General features: G+C 36.6%; 1 long non-coding RNA gene across 3 annotated transcripts in view; it reads left to right on the top strand.

Moving 5' to 3' along the window:
* LOC141375393 (uncharacterized) overlaps window positions 1-20213 on the top strand; it is a 143971-nt gene that overhangs the window by 31585 nt on the left and 92173 nt on the right. The gene's annotated exons all lie outside the window — the stretch shown is intronic.

Below are 20213 nucleotides of genomic sequence, written 5' to 3'. Positions count from 1 at the left end.
AGGGCAAAGGGATGAATCCTCATGTGGTATCCAGGGCGAGAGAGGAGAAAATGTGTTTAGCTGCAGGAGCCCTGAAAACCAAGGCTAATGGATCAGAGAAATCATAGAGGGCTGATGGGCTGAGAGCAAATAGCCTAATATTAAACACCATTACAGGCTGCTCTGGAAAGATGCGACCCATAGGGTTAAAGCAGAGCTGGACTGAGTGACGGGTAATGAGAGAGAACAGCGGAGAATAGAGTTGTTACAGGATCGTTCAAGTTCGGCTGACAAAGGCAGTTAGAATAAGCTTCACTGAGCAACATGCAACTGCAAACAAATCGGTGGCAGATATTTTATTTTATTGCTCATGCTTTTAATGTATTTATCCATTTACACATTATGTTCACTTATTCATTCATGGTCATTTATATCAAGTCTTCATTACATATTCAAAACATTTATTTATTTATTTTATTTTTTTTAAAAACATTTATTTAATTATTCTTTCATTCATTCATAAAGCTACTTATTCAGTGATTTATTAATTAATTAATTGGTAATTGTCAAATTTTTGTTTTATACTGTCATTTGTTTAAAGTTACTTATTCTGTAATTTTTTTTTCATTAATTCATTCATTCATAAAGCTACTTATTCAATGATTTATTTATTTATTCATTTATTTATTGGGAATTGCCAAAATTTAGTTTAATTTGTTCATTAATTAATTAATTCATTCATTCAAAGTTACTTATTTAATGATTCTTTCATTCATGAAGCTACTTATTCAATGATTTATTTATTCTTTTATTGGTAATTGTCAAATTTTAGTTTCATTCAGTCGTTCGTTCAAAGTGACTTAGTCAGTGATTTGATTGTCATTCATTCATTCATTCATTCATTCATTCATTCAAAGTTACTCATTCAATGATTCTTTCATCCATTCATTTATAAAGCTACTTATTCAGTGATTTATTTATTTATTTATTCATTAGTAATGGTCAAATTTTAGTTTCATACAGTCATTCGTTCAAAGTTACTTATTCAGTGATTAGTTTCATTCATTCATTCATTCATTAATTCATTCATTCAAAGTTACTTATTCAATGATTCATTCATTTGTTCATCCATAAAGCTACTTAATCAATTATTTCTTAATTTGTTCATTTATTCTTAAAGCTACTTATTCAAAGATTTCTTTATTCATTCCTCTGTCATTTTAGTTTCATTCGTTCAATGTTACTTATTGATTTCTTCAATCATTCATTCATTTACAAAGCTACTTATTTAAGTATCTCTTTATTCATTTATAAATTAACTTAGTTAATTGTTTAATTAGTCAGTCAGTCATTTATTTTATTTTGTTTTTATAATAAAACAAAATAAAACTCATTCAATCATTCTTCCAATAGTCATAGTATTTGCGTGGGGTTTGTAACTTATTTAAATAAATGAATACATTTATTTATTTATTCATTGCTTTTAAACCTTTTCATTCATTCATCCAGTCATTTAATTATTAACTTGTTCATCCATTCTTACATTCACTCATTCATTCATTATTTACAATTTTTTTCAAAAGTGTGTTTCATTTTTCGTTCATATATTCATTAGACAATTAGCTTATTTATGTTTGTTTGGAACTTCTCAGTCATTCAAATGTATTCAGTCATTCATTCATTCAGTTGCCTTATTCCTTTAATCATTTGTTTGTTGTCTTATTCAGACATTGTGTTTTATTAACTTTTTCATTCTTATAAGTCACCTAGTCATTTCATTTGTGACTGGACACTTGTATTTCTGTGTGTGTGTGTTTATGTGTGTGCGCAGGGCTCCTCTTTTTAATGTATGTTTAGCTGTGATTATGGTCTGGCTAGCATGGCTGCCCATGCATTGAAAATGGAGGACAGTAGCAGCCAGACATAATTGGACACAGACGCATGGTGTGTTACTGCTGTTTCCTAATGTTTGCCTATGATTAGAAAGACTTATTATAATTGCTCTATTTATCTGCATAATACATTATTGAATGTACCCAGAGCAATTCCATCTATCCCCTAATTAATGAATGAGTTCAGCGGTATGTAATTATACAGATACGCTGGCTAACTTTTTGTTTGGAGATTTTTAAATTCATTGCTTTTGGGTATTTTAAAACGATCTTGTGTTCTCTTCTCACTAACAAGTAATTGCTAAATGCATGTGTAAGAGACAGTCGGAGACAAACAAAGATAGTGATGAAGGTAAAGAGAGAGGAGACGGGTGATGTGTGGGTGGCTGGCAACAGTAAACAGTTTATGTTCTGCCACCTTCTTCCTTCTCCTTTCTTCCTCTCTCTGTCTCTCATTAGCAGTTTTCACACATTGGTAGTGTGATGGCAATCAAAGCAGCTCTGCATGTAGAAATGTAAAAAAAGGGCTGTTCACTGATGCTTGCACACATAAACACTTACACACCAACAACAGAAACCATTGGGCATGCAGTCACATCAACAATACACAGCATACACACATGCAGTGTAAAAAGTTGAATGTAAGAGTCATTAGTTTACTTGACTTTAACATTGTTTTGTTCATAGAGTGTTATTCATTCATTCACTCACTCATTCATTCATAAAGCTACTTATTCAGTGATTTCTTTATTCATTCATTGGTAATTGTCAAATTTTTGTTTTATTTCATTCATTTATTCATTAAGCTACTTCAATGATTTCTTTATTCATCCATTCATTTATTTATTCATTTTTTTCATACATTAACTTATTCATTGACTTCTTTGTTTATTTATTTATTTGTAATTGTCAAATTTTTGTTTCATTCATTCATTCAAAGTAACTTATTCAATGATTTCTTCATTCATTCATTTATATAAAGCCACTTATTCAAGCATTCATTCATTCATTCATTCATTCATTCATTCATTCATTCATTCATTCATTTATTCATTCATAAAGCTGCTTATTCAGTGATTTCCTTATTCATACATTGGCAATTGCCAAAATTAAATTTCTTCATTGATTCATCCATTCATACAGCTACTTATTCAGTGATTTCTTTTCATTCATGTATTCATCCATCCATTCAGTAATTTGTTCATTCATTCATTCATTCATTCATTCATTCATTCATTCATTCATTCATTCATTCATTCATTCGTTCATTTGTAATTACAAAATTTTAGTTTCCTTTTATTTCTTGTATTCAAAGTTACTTATTCAATGATTTCATTCATTCATTCATTGGTAATTGCCAAAATTTTATTTCCATTCATTCATTCATTCACTGGTAAATGCCAATTTTTACTTTCATTCATTTATTCATTCACAGTAGATAAATGAAGCCCTGCATGTTGAAATGTAAAATAAATGGACTGCTCACTGATGCTTGCACACATAAACACTCTCACACACCAATAACAGAAAGCACTGGGCACACATCGTCACAAACACCGCAACTATACACACCACACTGTGACAAAAGACTTGAGACCTGCATGTGAGAGTCTGTGTGCACGTCCTCTTTGTGCGCAAAGTGATAGTGACGGGGTCAGTGCTGGTTGTGACCTCCTGTCGGCAGGTTGGCCCAAACGGCAGACTGAGTGACATCTGTGAGGTCATCGCTGCCGAAATAACAGACGTAAGGGCAGAGGAGGTCAAATCAGTCTGCTGTCCCCATGAGACTGTTCTAGAAAGAAAGATACACTGTTTGTGCGTTTAAGAGTGACTGCCCTCTGCTGGGGAATCCAATCTGTTGTCTTAGTACAGAGGTTGGATTACAGCAATAGTTCTTGTAAAAATGTAAGGAAAGAGTGATTAAATAACAGTATGATGTGCCAACTCTTTAGCACACCAAATTGTATATATATTTTAGAAGACTTGGATTAAGGAACACATCAGTATCACTATCAACTACTGATACTGATTCGATTTTAATGTCTCTTATTAAACTCCTGCCCTCATTGTGTAAACACTTAACAATTAAATGAGCAACTAATACAAGTATATAAAGTCATAATTTATAGAACTTGTGCCAGTTGGTGAATTACATTTTGCAATTAAAGGGATGGGTGTGGACCTTTTTAATGTTTTTTTATGACACTGGCAGGCACTGCAGTCAAAATGGTTAAATATTATGACTTGTTTCCAATAAATGGTTTATTCTCATTTTTATTCTTCACCAGCACATGTAACATTAACATTTTATCATTCCAAGTTCATAATTGTGCAAAAAGCTATGATAATAATTTATCATGGCAGTTTGTTCATGTTTCAGGTTGCTGAATGAATCATTTGCTCCTTTTTCTGGCTTCTCCTTTGTTTTTTTTGCACTTCACTCTCATGTTTGTCCATTTCTGAAAGGACTGGATGTCAGAAGCACTTCAATAAACATGTGCATGTTGTTATGAGACGTGTGGTGAGCGATCGTAAGTAGAGCTTTCTAGAGAAAGTGAAACCACTTGTTCTTTTAGACGGCCTTGTAAACAACAACAGGACACACGGCAGATTCTGTTCTTCTTCTTGACTTTGTGGCTGTTCATTAAGACCATGACTTGCTATTATATGTATTTTTATTATGGTGTAATGTCTTGACTGTGTATTAAAAAATGGCACCCTTTGTTTTCATTGTTCTGGTTATTGCACGCGCTAGTGACGTTTCTCTGTAAACCATCAGTGTTCAGTTGCACGTCTGACTCAGCCTTTTGGTACCATTTTCTAGTGCAAAAGTGGTACGGAACAGTTTGCTTTTTGGTACCTTTTGACAGTGGAAACAGATATAAAAGTGTACCAAACCGTACCGTACCACTGAGTGGAAATGGGCCATTAGTATTAGACATGTTCTTTTAGGCTCTGACACACTAAGCCCAGCCCAAGTACTCAAGGCAACAAAATCCAACTCTGGCAGTAGCTGCATATCTGGTTAATGCAGCACTAGAACACACAAACAATACTACAGGCAATGGCCATCGCAAGGTGTGATCTGAGAGAAAATAACTGTAACAGCTAGGGCTGTGAACCCGCAATGGTCTTACGGTTTGGTTCATTTACAATTACAGTATCTTGTCATTGCTTTAGTTCAATGCACTGCATCTAATTTCACATACTGTATACAGTTGTCATTGAATAAAAGCAGTGAGATGTATAAACTGAACATTTAATTTTACCTGCTGAAAGAAAGCACACATCTTGAACAGATGACACATCTAATAATCAATAATGGCATGTTTAACAGTCTTTTCTGCTTCTTGATGTGTTGGAGAGATGGACCTTTTAACAGTGTACCACTGTGCCCTTAGCAGAGACATAGGGGATCTTAGGTTCTACTCTGCCTTTAGCGTCTATGTAAGGTTGTCTCAGCAAACTCACAAGCACATGCCCAGATGTACGTTAATCTTTTAAAATAGATGGAGCAGTTTTAATTTCTTGCGAATGCATGTTACCTTCCTTGCCATAGGATGCTGCTCATAAGTGCACCTCATTTCATATGGTTTTCTACTCGCACACGCACCACGCCTCCCTCACCATAGTATCCTACCTTGCTAATGATGACAGAGAAGTGTATGTATATTGTAACCAGTTATGGTTTGTTACTAAACAGATTTGAAAATGATTGGTTCTTGTTGTTATGAATGTATTTATAAATTAAAATGCTCAAGTAAGGTTATTTACAGTTGAAACCAGAAGTTTACATACACTCTAAAAAAAAGGAACAATAACCATTTTTTTTTTTAATTTCTGATGATAAATCATACTAAACGTTTACTATTTTAGATCCGTTAGGATTACCAAAATGATTTACATTTGCTAAATGCCAGAATAATGGGAGAATTATTATTATTATTATTGTTATTATTATTTTTTAGAATTTTTAAATAATTTGTAGACAGTCCAAAGTTTACATACATTTCCTTGGTATTTTTATTTTTTTGGCTTTGTTTTTAAACTGTATAACTTTGGTCAAATGTTTTAGATATCCTTCCACAAGCTTCTCACAATAGTGTGAAGAAATTTTGGCCCATTCCTCCTGACAGAATTGGTGTAACTGAGGCAGATTTGTTGGCTGTTTTGCTCGCACAAGCTTTTTCAACTCTGCCCACAAATTTTCTATAGGATTGAGATCAGGGCTTTGTGATGGCCACTCCAAAACGTTCACTCTGTTGTCCTTAAATCACGTTTTATCTGATTTGGCAGTATGCTTAGGGTCATAGTCTGTTTGGAAGACCCATTTGTGGCCAAGTTTTACATCATGTTCTTTCTTCATGATGCCATCTATGCTGCGAAGTGGACCAGTCCCTCCTGTAGCAAAACAACATTTTCTCATGTTGTCACACAAGGAAGCAGTGTGTTTGAGGTTTTCCTTAAATACTATTCTAGAGTTTTGCCTCCAATTAACTGAAATGTTGTCAATTAGCCAATCTGAAACTTCCAGAAACAAGATCATCTGAGCTTTTTCAAAGGCCTAATAATCTTATTATATGTAAACTGGACTTTCAAGAAAAGTAATAACAATTTTGCAAAAAAAAATCTCTCATTATTCTGCTATTAAGCATAACAGAAACAAATTTGATAATCCTAAGTCACCTAAAAGAAAAGAAGTTTAGTCACTTTAACATCTCACATTTTAAAAAATGCTTATGTGCCATTTTATAAAGTGTATGTAAACTTCTGGTTTCAACTTGAAATTATGACAACCTTTTGTCTTGAACTCTGCTCACTTTCCTCACTTTTTCTTTTATTCTAATAGATTGTTCTATTGTTTATAGAACCAATCAGAAGTCTTGCTCACAAACAGTGCTGATTCAACATAGTCAGTCAGTCAGTCAAAAAAAAAAAAAAGCAACAAACTCAAAACAAACTCTGACAAGTAGTGCCGATGGTGTAAAACATACTACAAAAAGTAAGCTGGCTTACACTCAACAATGGCCCAATGTTGGCTGATGCCCGACCTGGGTTTATAAATCTAGGTCTCTAGCCTCTGCTTTATAACCATCTGACAGCCATGTTCCCTCATTCCTGTTTGAGTATGCATATGAGAATGTGTCTCAGGGACACACTGACTACAGTGTCAGACTGAGTCATACAGTATACAACTTTCTGTCACCTTTCCTGAAGAGACATACAACCCCAGCCTGACTGTCTCCACTACTCTTTATGTTCCCAATGTGTGTGTGTGAGGAAATAAATGCTGAGACACACACACACACACACAGAGAAAGAAAGGGCAGTCGTGACAGATAGCTTCTCTAGGGCATCTTGATCAGCAGAGGGGGAGACAAACACACCCTGACACTGGCTGACATTTACTGCAGCCTCAAGTGGAGTTATGTGGCATCTCCTCTTTCTCTTTCCTAGGACAAAGATTCTCCCTCTCTCTCGCTCGCACTCTCTTTTTGTCATCAGCAATAATTGATGTTTCACACCTGCGTAATGAGTGGTTGTTGAGTGCTAATGATGCAGTGAGCATAACTAATAGGGACTAATGCAGGGTGGCGGGGTCGTTCGTGTTTCCTGCTGATTATAGCAAGCAGAAGATCTGTTCGGTGAGGGCATGTTCTGGGCCGCAGGTCAGAAATGTGATTATTTGTGGATCGACTTACTCTGGTGTCCATGTGAGCCTGCATGAACATGCACATTTGTGTGTGTGGAGACATGTTTCAGCATTAATGTGTCTGTTTCAAATGTGTGACATGTAAAGAATGTATCGCAGATCTAGCCAGACGTGTTTTTAAGTCAAGTGGAGTGTGCTTACAGTTTGTAGAAGTGACAAGTGTTCTATGGAACGAGCAGTTCTTGTACACTAGCGACAGCAGCTGTCACACTGTAAGTGTTACTAGACCATATTTAGGGAGCTTCCATATTTAGGGACCTTTAACACTTAGAAGTCAGTTATTGTGATTGCCTTAAATCCATATAAATACTTATATATAAACAAACAAAAATGTTATCCTCTATGCAAGTTTTAGGAACAACAAAAAAACAACTTGACTTCTAGTTGATCATTTGATTTCATAAGTGACTTATACTGTATAAAAGACAGGACTCTAGATTACACTTATTTTACCAAAATAAAATAAAATCATGCTTTGGTTTTCATTTATTTAATTAGGACTGTAAGGTCCAACTTTTTAGACAAAAGTCTTCTCACTTCACAGAAATTATGTCCAGTATAGAATATTAAGTCATGGTGCAGTAAAAAAAATATTAATATTTTGTATGATTCTCATGAGCTTAGAGGACTGCATTCATACATCTCTGCAATGACTCAAATAACTTATTAAAGGAAATGAAAACATGAAACCCCCTTGTTTCAGCAGGGTTTTTTCACACCTCTACTTTGGAAAAAGTCAGGAAAGTGCGCGTATCCAGCTCTTTTTAGGGGGAGTGTCGGAGGAGGGAAAGAGGGAAGGTCCGTAAAAAATGTGCATAAAAATGGGAGTGTCGGTTTGGGCAGGCACTGATTTTCACAGAGGCAAAACAAACACAGACGCAAAAGAAAAAGACAGTGACTGTGTTTACATGGACATCAGTAATCAAATTATTTGCCAAATTATTAAATAGTGGACTTTAACTACAGTTTGGCTCTTTCATTCAGGAATTTCATTCATGCCCCTCGTGACAAACAAGATATTTGATTTGAGGAATTGCTGGAAATGTAGGTAGGCAGCCCCAGAAAGCTGTGTGTTTTATTCCTGTCACAAAATGTGGCGAAAATCTTACACAACGGTAAGTTTGATTGTGGTGCTTACATGTTTACATGTCGGAGAGCAGCATTTACAGCAGATTTTTCAGTCCATAATATTGTAGTGATATTAACATGCTGTAAACTTTATTAACTTAGAAATCATTTGACTAAGGTCTGTCTGTAAACACTGAAAGAATACTGCTGACGATACGAACTAACTTTGCCTCTGAATAAACTGGAGCTACGTCTTTATTAAAAGGAGACGAGCGGCAAATCCAGATTTCATAATTTCCAGATGAGAAAAGCTCTCGGGTAAACAATGTTCCTTAGACACGTATTTCTTTCGAGCATCGTGTGCACTGTAATCCACACGCGAGTTAAGCTGCGCTCTTATAGAGGGAAAATGAAAACAATACCTTCACTGAAACAAATTATGAAAGCAACACTGGCGACCCATATCTCCAAACAATTCTTGTTCTCCTGCTTGGCAATACAACGTGGTGTCTCTCTGTCATCTGAACATTGTAACAGGTAAAAACAGACTTGGAAGCTATCATGCATATTAATGAAGGTGCACCGCATATACAATAGAGCGCGCTGATTGGTTTGGACCAAGTCTTGCTCATGAATAAATGCAGCACACTCCGAGACGTCATGAGGTATGTTCAATAATGTTCATGTCTGATGACTGGACAGGCCAATCCTGGAGTACCTTGACCTTCTTTGCTTTCAGGAACTTTGATGTGGAGGCTGAAGTATGATAAGGAGCACTATACTGCTGAAGAATTTGCCCTGTTTTATGGTTTGTAATGTAGTGAGCAGCACAAATTCCTCAGGCTGTTGATGTTGTCATCCACTCTGCACATCTCTCACATGCCCCCATACTGAATGTAACCCCAAACCATGATTTTTCCTTCACCAAACTTAACTGATTTCTGTAAGAATCTTGGGTCCATATGGGTTCCAACAGGTCTTCTGCAGTATTTGTGATGATTGGGTTGCAGTTCAACAGATGATTCATTTGAAAAATATACCTTCCGCCACTTTTTCAAATGATCAACTAGACGCTGAGTTCTTATTTGTTGCTCTTACATCAGGGATAGACAAATAAAAAACATGAAACCATGGAAGGCTAAGAAGAATCAGGAATGAAGAATCAGATAGATTTGTACTGGCTTTGTGTTGATTTTTGAGAGGTCTTCAGGTATCGAAAACAAACACGAGAGTACACAATACAGGATTTTTAAAAGAAATAACAGCTGTAATCTAATTAGTTACTTATTCTATAGTTATGTTTTTCTTTTTTCTTCTTGTGCAAGTATTTTCATAGTACTTACTTTGAGTATTTTAAATTGAAAAACAATATACTGAGTTTGCTATTTTTGCTATGTTATGTACAATATTTGTTTCTCTTGCTTTCAATGTTTTCTCTCCTCTCTCATATTACATCTCTGAATGACGAGAAAGAACAGGGCAGAGCTAAGTGCAAGAGGACAGAGGGATCTGAAAGAAGGACTGGAATTCATTAAGAATAAATGATTGCTAGACAATGACTTATTTAATCTCAAATGAGCACTTTGGGCCTGGAGTACTGAAGCTAGAGAAGAGAGAGAGAGATAAAGGGTAGAAGCATTAGACCTCTGAGACTTTTATAGTACTCTGATTTTCATCCCTGTACATGTCATTGAGCCGGTGTTAGCGTTTGAACTTTGCTAAGACATGTCTGATTGTTCTTTAATTTGTCCACCAATCAGACCTTTTTCAAATATTTCTGAGCGCTCTGTGTGTAATAACGATAATTAAGCATCTCCAGGGTTTTACCATTGGCTGTTCTGTGAATTTTTATGCAGAAGGTCTGATTGGCAGAGGGAAATATCTTTTGTTGTTGATAGGGATGGGCGGTATTTTATTGTGTGCAATATACCGGTAAAATTTGCCCCTAGGTAAAAAAAAAATGCGTAATACAATAAAAACTATAATTGATCTGTGCAATAATTTACTATTGTGATAGCATGGTGGCTCAGTGGTTACCTCTCACCTCACAGGAAGAAGGTCACTGGTTCGAGTCCTGAGTTTCTTCCAGTGCTTTGGTTTTCTTTACAGTCCAGAGACATGCGATACAGGTAAATTGAATAAACTAATTTGGCCGTAGTGTATGAGTGTGTGTGAATGCAAGTGTATGGGTGTTTCCCAGTGCTGGGTTGTGACTGAAAGAACATCCCCTGCGTAAAACCATAGATGGTAAAAGATAAGGACGTAGTATCTGTGACTTCACTCTTATGTTTCTGAAGAGCCCAAATTAAGCTACAAGTAGGCGTGGCCAATCGTCACCATTTTGTTCACGCGTCATCACAACGACCGAGGGGGACCAAACAAAGGAAAAGAAGCAGAGTGTCAGAGGAGCTACAGACGCCTGCTAGGATTTTGCGTAGAAAGGCTTTTCTTTGGGAGAAATGCTTAATTCTTCATTACCTGTGACTCATTTGTGTTCTGACCACATGTACTTGGTTGTATACTATATCAATAAAGTGTTTAGTTTTTTAAAAACACTGTTGTAACACATTAAACATTGTACTTATGACATTTTTCTACAGGAGGAAAACATAAATTTCTTCCAAATGCTTCAAATATAGTCTGGGAAGTGGAGGCAACTTGAATGATTTGTGAGCACAATTAAGTACACACAGCATGCCATATTATCTGAAAATTGTAGGAAATAATTCCAAAAAGGCAACTGACTGTGTAAAGCAACATAAAACAAAACAAAAATATGATGTATATGGTGAACTCAGCGGCTAATCAGTTGGAATCAGCTGAGGTGAAGTGACTGCCACCAGCAAGACCTATGTCAATCAGGTGGCCACGCCCTTAATTATGCAGACTTTATATAACTTAATATAAAAGAAACAGATGTAATGTAGGGTAATATTAGGGTAATATTAGCTATATGCACTAAAGCCATCTTTTGTACCAGGCTGTAAACATGTTTTTATCAGCTGTAAAATTGACCTATTTAGCATTGCAGTCAGTGAACATCTGATCTTCCTGGAGCCAGCCCCCAAAGGCCAGTCGATGAATTGCAGTTTCAGTCACTTCTGTATTGGCTTCATGAGGGAGAGCGAGATGTTGCCGCTTACTTAAAACATATGCCGGAATAGTTGGCATAATTTATACTGTAATGCTTATAAATACCCAGAATAACTTGAACACAAAAAAATTAGATATTGCTACAAGCGTTTGTTTATTTTCTTCAAATTGCTCTATTTATCTGTTTCTATCTTCTTTATCCTCATGCAGGGATAGCTGACCACAGCCAATGTCTTCTTCAGTAACCCATATGTGGAGGTTTTGTACAAGGGCGCCTTCTAGTGTCAAGTATGAATGACACAGAAAGCATTTTAAAGTTTGATCGAGATCCTAAACTCTGCCCACTATCCCGCAAAGTCCATTACCTGCTTTAGCAGATCTGCATATATATTTTATATGATACTAAAAAGTTTGATCAGCTGCTTCAGTGTTTATTTATGTTTGAGCTCTGCAGGAAAGTGGGCATGTAGAAGGGCTGGGCCGATAAACAATATCGAATCGCAATAATTTATGTCGATAACGATGATAAGCTGTCGACAATTTTACTTAATATTGATCCTAAGAGCCAATCACACAGCAGAACTATGCAAGAGGAATCTATAATTGTGTTGATATTAGAGATTCACTAATTTTCTTGATCTCTGAAATTTATCGTCCGAAAAAGTTCATGCTGTGTCACCCAATATTGTTTAGCATGCTCTCTCCACTTCTCTGTCAGCAGTATCTGCCTTCAGTCATGGTTGGGATACACTTTTAAAGGTGGAAGCATTACATCTTACATTAAAATGTTTATTGTTATCGTTCAATATAGAAAATAATTATCGAGATTGCATTTTTGCCATGTTGCCCAGCCCTAGCATGTATAAAAATAAATGTATAACAATAAAAAACATAAAAATTTAAATAAATTTAAATAATGTATAAAAATAAAAATTAAAAACATAAAAATTTAAACTTTTCTCTAAAAAGACTGGATTTTTTATTAATCTCTCAGTGGATATGTATAAATGATTGTCAAAATTATCATTATCTCAATAAGTACCATAAAATATTGTGATATAATTTTGAGGCCATATCACCCATCCCTAGTCCTGGAATGTTTTTGTGGCCTTTTCTGTTATTTTCTTCTTTGGAAGAATTGTTTTGTCTGTTTACCGGAATATCTGAAGACGCTATCCATCTCCTCTGCTGGGCCCCTTTTCTCTCTCTTTCTTTATGCGTTTGGCAGAAAGAATCAGGAGTACTGGCACCAGTCAGGCCAGGAACTGAAGATGCGGGAGAGTGGATGCCAGGCTGCCCGGGCCAAGCCACTCACTAGGGCATTGTTTTGCTCTGACAGAGGATTATTGTGTGTATGTGTGTGCATGCATTTGTACATCAGTGTGTATCTGTGCTGTCAACAGACCTCCTCCTTAACCCTAACACCCTCCCCCCGCTGTGTCTGAAAGCATCCTGCCATACGGATAAAGAGATGCAGAAGGAAGGACAGTCTCAAAAGGCCCACTCCCCTGCCAAAATCTGGTGTGTGTGTGTGTGTGTGTGTGTGTGTGTGTGTGTGTGTGTATGTGTATGTGTATGTGTGTGAATAGTTTCCTCTTATCTGTCTTTACACCTTTTTTTGCATCTCCACTTCAGTAGGATCCTGTGCTGAAGAAACACTCTCTTGATTCCGCTTATAAGTGTTTTCTGTTTTTCACACAGTTGCTTCACAAATCTTCGTGTCTTGCTTAATTTGCTGTTTTTCTGATCTGCTTTGAACAAATAGGGTAGAATCTGACTTGTGTTTTAGATTATTTTGTGTATTCATTTGTAATATTTAAATAATTTTCACTATAATAATAAAGAATAAAGTTATGTACCATATTTTCGGTTTACTGGGTCACTGGGTCAAAATCACTACGTTTTTTACGAGAGAATAAAAAATATAAGTTGCAGTGAGATGCAGTGACAACTGAATTTTTGAAATTGAGACATAAATTACAGTCGCTACTGTGCAAAACAAAATGTTTACAAGCATTACAGTATGTTTTAGTTTTAGTTCTCCTTCATCCATAACCAAATTTTCGGATTCAATGTTATTTTGCAGTGATATTACAATATACATGAAACAGTAACAAAATGAATTTAGGTCCATGTTAGCTAGTAAATTAACTGTTACAAGTGAACATTTTTGTTCCTGTAAAAACAAACAGAAGTAATTGTGAATTCATTTATAAATAATTATTTTCAACCTCCAACCTGAACAGATTTATTTAGAACAAAACTGTCATTTAAATAGTGTAAAGTCTCTCATTCAGCACCAGTCCAAATCTAAGCTTTGCTTGCTTGATATTAATTCCATTAGTCTAGCTTTTGACTATTAATGATGATTTTACTTATATTAATGTTTCATATTAATAGTTAGCAAGCTAGTTGTTAAGTTTAGATATGGATCAAGAGTTCTAAAGAAATACAAGCCAATAATATGCATGTTAATAAGCAGCTAGCTGGCCAGCAGCTAGCTGTCTACCACCCTTACATGGTTGTCCACTGAAGCTAAAAAGGGCTTGGATGTCAGTACCTGGATGGTAGACTAAATGGAAAAGGTATGTTGCTGCCGGAAGTAGTGTAAGTGAGACCAGCATGGGGTGCTCAACCAGGGTCCTACCGCCCCAGTATATTGATGAGCACTCTCTTTAGGATGAGACATTAAACCGAGGTCCTGACCCTGTGTGGTTGTTAAAAATCCGAAAAATAGTAGGGGTGTAATGGTTGTCGCTAGATTGGATACTGTTGCGGCTGGAGATTAACAAAAACTATTTGTATTATTTATTACATTTCTCTCTTATTGTATTTATTAACTTCTACCCCAAACCCAACTGTCACAGTAACGTAAAAACAGTATTTGTACCGAGTATTATGTATGCTATCTATTAAATTACCAAATTAATTGTAATTTTTATTGTCTGCCCACTAGCTGGCCACTAGCCTCTGTCCATCATAGCCTCTTAAACATGTTATTCATCACTCTGTCTCCTCTCCACCAATCAGCTGGTGTGCTTTTGTGTTATCCCCAAAAATGTGTAAAGCGTATTTCAGTTTTACAATTGCGCTCTATTCGTAAGATTGCAAGTTTTAATTAATTTATTTATTTTTAATATGTATTGTACAATACACCAAGTACAATATGCAACTAACAAAAATGGAAATGTGTATTTACAAGTTGGATAAAACAAAGTGAACAAGAAGCATATGTTCTGAAATAGTTAAGCCGAAATAAAACTTCAAACTTTGAATTTATTTATTAACTTCAAGTACATTAGTTAGTGAAGACATGCATTAGCTTAAGAGGTGTTATATAACTGAAATGTATGTCTGTGCATGTCAAAGTGTATTTCAGTGCATGTGTGTGTGGGCTTAGGTTTCTGAGCTGATGAGTGGTTGAGTCAATGAAACTGAATGAGTGGCTTTAAGCAGATCAGACTATCACAGCATGTCTGACACTCTCATCAGTGCTGTGACTTCAGTCTGAGATCTCTGCTCCTATTAAACACACACGTTGACTCATTCATGAAAGCAGTAACTAGACATTATAAAGCTATTATTATAATAGCAATTACAATGTTGCAGAAAAACAGGCAATAATGTGCATACACAAATAACAAATAATGTTGTTACTATTATAGACAACTATAGAATCTACATTGGCTGTCATTGAAATAGAGTGCTCTGATTAAATTTATATTATTTGTTTATTAGGCAGGGACAGTGTACATAATTTAGCATTGTTGCAATTACATCAGAATTAGCCAAAATGCTATTTTTCATTTATTGTCCCTGGACAGATCTTAAAATTGTCACCCTAAAAACAACACAAAAGTTATACAATAAACCACGTGTAACTAGAAGCACTAAAACTTACATAGATAAATTCTAATAAACATAATGTATATAAACAAAATAAACATTGAACATTATGTAATGGAGATAGGAGTTGAACATATTTAAACAACAAATTATTAAAATGGCATGCACAAACCATTGGTTGATTGATTGTTCAGTTAAGTACAAAAACTAAGGTGCCAAAACTAAGCAAACGTTGGAGGTCAAGAATGAACACAAAGAAAGCAGCTGCCATTTTGTTGCATTTTTTTTACATATATCATAACAATATTAGCACATTATCAGCCATATTTTCATGAGCAATTCCTTCTGTAGAGAGTAAGAAGTACTGTGAAAATGGCTCGTACTGTAAATGCTGCATTGATTACAGTTTGTATGTGTGCAGCACTAGTTGCAGTGTCCTTTTGTGGGTTTGGAAATATACACCCGCTCATGCAGGCACAGAATGTACAGTACATTCTTGTTTTAGTCAGCTGTCGCCCACTTGGTGTGTTCACACAGAGCTTTTTGGCCCAAATGGGTTCTAAGCATGAGAAGACAACAAAGTTGGTTTTTGTCAGTGCTAGCTCTCTAATGCGGTGTTCACACGTGCGTAAATAGACACGTCAACATTTTGAGTCTACTTACTTCATTCGGTGTCAAATTCACTTTACAATAGATGCAGATTTGAGTCATGGGCAGGAGTTCTGCCCATGACTCTAGCTTTGTTGCTAAACGGCTAACATGGATTTTATTTAGATTTATGTGCTTTAGGGAGGCTGAAAAACAGCATAAATTTGTTTGGCGTTGTGTCTGTGTCCGATAGATACTTTTATGCTGCGTGCACACCAGAGGCAGTTGAAGCATCAAATGCAAGTGATTTACATGCTAAGTCGATGCAAAGAAATGAATAGACATCCTGCAGTGCAATATGTGCGAATGAGGAGGTGTGAATGACACGATTTGCACAAATGAATCAGTGCGAGTTGAGGGTTTTGTGCGATTGATATGCCTAATGCACATATGGCTTGAGTTTGAAAATCTGGAATTCAACGGACATTCGCGCCGCATTAACCAATCAGGAGCTATCTCTTGTGGGGGCGAGATTATGACGTAGCGCTTGTTGTTGATGTTCTGGAGGAAAATCCTCCTGCTGACCCTGACAGTTCATCAAACTGGGCTCGGCTCAGTCAGAAGCACCGCTGAAAGTTTCCATCATCCAGGTGAAGTTTCTGGAGGAGTTTATGAGCTCACAGAGCTGGGTGCACCTCTGAAAGGATCTAGTGGACTCAGACACTGCAACAAACAAATCGACAGTCTTCATAAAGCACATAAACACAGCTATTCTCTCATTAAAATCCATGTTAAATATTTAGCTATGAAGCTAGGGTCACCTAGCAAACAGAAGCCCTGCCCATGACGCAATTTCACATCTGTTGTGAAGTGAATTTGACATGTGAATAAATTAGATTTGAAACGCAAATCAAGCATGTAAACTCAAAATGTTCAAGCGTCTATTTATGTGTAAATAGCGTGATTTATCCGCGCTTGCCACGTCTGGTGTGAACACAGCATTAGAGGTGCACCCTGCTCATCACCTTGAGTTTATGAGTTCATCACCTTCTCTAGAAACTATACCTGGATGATGGAGGCTTCAGTTTGAGCTCAGTTTGATAAGCTGTTGTCTGGTGTCTGCAAAAGGATTTCCACTCGGGACATTAACAACAGGCACTGCGTCATAATCTCTCCTGTACAAGAGCAAGCTCCTAATTGATTAACGTGGAGCAAATGTTTGCTGAAGTTCAGAATTTCCAACTCTATTTGCACGGAATGTCCGAAACGAAAAAATAAGCACTTCAATCGCTCAACTTGCGCCATTCATGACACAGGATGTCTATTTGCATCGTTGCATCGACTTAACAAGTAAATCACTCACTCTTGACGCTTCATCTGCGTCTGGTGTGAATGCAGCATTACATCGGCTTTGTGTGTCTTAGATTTAAAAGTGTGTAGTTTGTCGGTGCCAATAGCCTAGTAGTTAGTGTTTCAACATATATCACACAGGTGCTCATGGCGACCCGAGTTTGATTCTTGGCTCGAGGTATTTTGCCGATCCTTCCCCTCTTTTGCTCCCCATACCTTCCTGTCTGTAAATCTCCACTGTTCTATCAATAAAGGTGAAAACCCCAATAAAAATAATTTTTTAATAAGTGTGTAGTTTAAATTACAAAAAATAAATAGATTTTCCCCAATTTCTTGTGTATTCAAATACACTCTACACACATTTTCTAAGCTTACATTTACTAAAATACTCCACACACACATGCTGTAGAAAAAGTAACGTGTAGTCTATTTTCATCTGCATTTAGTCCACGCAAGAAGCAAACAAAGTGGTCTGAAGAGGTGACCCAGCTAGGAATTGGCGAGGTGGCAGCCTACTAAGTGTAAATCTAGCTGGTGTTAAACTGGGCTGCAAATATGAGGTCCCCTGTTGCTAATGAGGGGGTTTAGGCTGAGAGGTCCTGGCATAGCTGGAAAGCTTTAAACTGCCCTGCTGCTAAAAGGCATTTACAGAGGCAAGGGATCTTATTTTCACACCCGAGACAAACATGACCCTCAGTGTGTGTGTGCGTGTGTGCCAGATGCTTTTTCGTGAGGGGCTATAACGTAAGCACCTTTCTGGGAACTATGATTGCTGCTGGCGAAGTCCCAGCATGCTACTGGCCGCTCAGATGGAGAGGGGAAGGACACGCTCTCCAAAAACCAGTTACACACTGCATGCCCAGGATATTGGCCAGCAGTGTGATTTGCTCTATGTTTGCATATGACAGTGTGTGGGGAAGGTGGGAGTTCACAGAGAACATTTGAGCAGGCCATTTACACAGGCTCATAATTAACAGTACATTAGCATTCCTGCGCTCTCATGGTAATGTGCTCTTTGTCCCAAAAGAGTAACTCTATCCTGAGCTCACATGAACAGCGTGATGCTTCATTACAGAAGATACACCCCAACCTCAGGAGATGATTTACTTTGATGTCTAATGGAAAGTCATTGCATTCATCACTTCATTTGAGTGTTTTCCTTCTTTAATCGCTTACCTATTCATAGCCCCCCCACACACACACATATACACAATAGTGGTTTCATGAGAGCTTTTTGGCTGAATTTGGAAAGGTCTGGGGTTTTTATTCAAAGCCTGTGAGAATAGTCTTGGCTGAATTTTCATATTGTTTCTTTGGGCGAACACCAAGTTTGTTCTATAATTTAAGTCCAGTCTGAATACACATTTCCTAAGTGTAAAATGAACTTTGCTTTAATAATTATTTCATGCTAACTTTTGAAATAAAAGCAATATAAACAAATACTTATTTGATATTATAGATACATATTACATAATATTTATTAATCATACATGTTTTATATCAATTATTCTAGAATTTACACGATGATTCCTTGTTGTTTTAGTATGTGTACAATGCTCATCGGGCGACACAGTGCCTCAGTGGTTAGTCCTCGCCTTACAACAATAAGGCTGGGTCAGTTGGCATTTCTGTGTGGAGTTGTTCTCTCCATGTTCGCGTGGGTTTCCTCCGGGTGCTCTGGTTTCCTCCACAGTCCAAAGACATGCACTGTAGGTGATTTGAATAAACTCAATTGGTTGTAGTGTATGTGTGTGAATGAGTGTGTATGGATGTTTCCCAGTACTGGATTCTAGCTGGACGGGCATCCACTGTGTAAAACATATGCCGGATAAGTTAGCCGTTCATTCTGCTGTGGCGACCCCTGATGAATAAAGGGACTAAGCTGAAGGAAAATGAGTGCATGAGCGAATAATACTCCTCCAAAAAATGTCACTACTTAAATATAACAAAGCAAATAAGTAAGAGCCTCTCATTGGTTAATTATTGCATTGATAATTATGCTTCAGGTGGTAACAAGTTTTTTTTTGTTTTTTTTTTAACCCTGACCGATGGAGAGGGTTGCTTGTAATTACTTAAACAACCATGTTGGAAATTCTAAAAAGGAAATCCATTCTGTAGTTCTGTAGGTCAAATTATTGGCATATATCAAACATTGAAAACATCTAAGGACTTTGCTGAAACTACTAAAATTGGTTTAAGAATTGTCCAATGCATATTAATAACTGCAAAGATAATGAGAAACCACCGACTTTGAGGAAGAAATATGCTTGAATAATCAAGATTGGCATACATTTAATCCATTGTTAAAACCAAATGGTAAAAAAACAACAGTAGAACTATTAGCTACTAGTAGTGGCTATATTTCATAGTGACAGTTTGAACGATTCCACGCACACACTAATGTGGAGGGAACTCAAGGGCCTCAGACTAAAAAGCTGTGTGGCCTTAGGAAAATCACTTATCAGTAAGGCTAATCTGGAAATAAAATCTGCAGTTTGCTAGGAAGCATAAATATTGTACTCTGAAGCAATGGAAGAAGGCAACGTGGAAGTCCAGATTTACCATGTTCCAGAGTGATGTTCCATAGTTCCACATTAAAATAAGAAGAGAGAATGATAAAGTGATGCACCTTATGATCTGGGAATGCTGCAGTTGGTCAGGTCTAGGTTGTGCCCAAAGAATGA

Source organism: Danio rerio, chromosome 7, assembly GCF_049306965.1.
Source record: "Danio rerio strain Tuebingen ecotype United States chromosome 7, GRCz12tu, whole genome shotgun sequence".
In the NCBI taxonomy this organism is placed as follows: Eukaryota; Metazoa; Chordata; class Actinopteri; order Cypriniformes; family Danionidae; genus Danio; species Danio rerio.
This window is presented reverse-complemented; position numbering and strand designations above follow the sequence as displayed.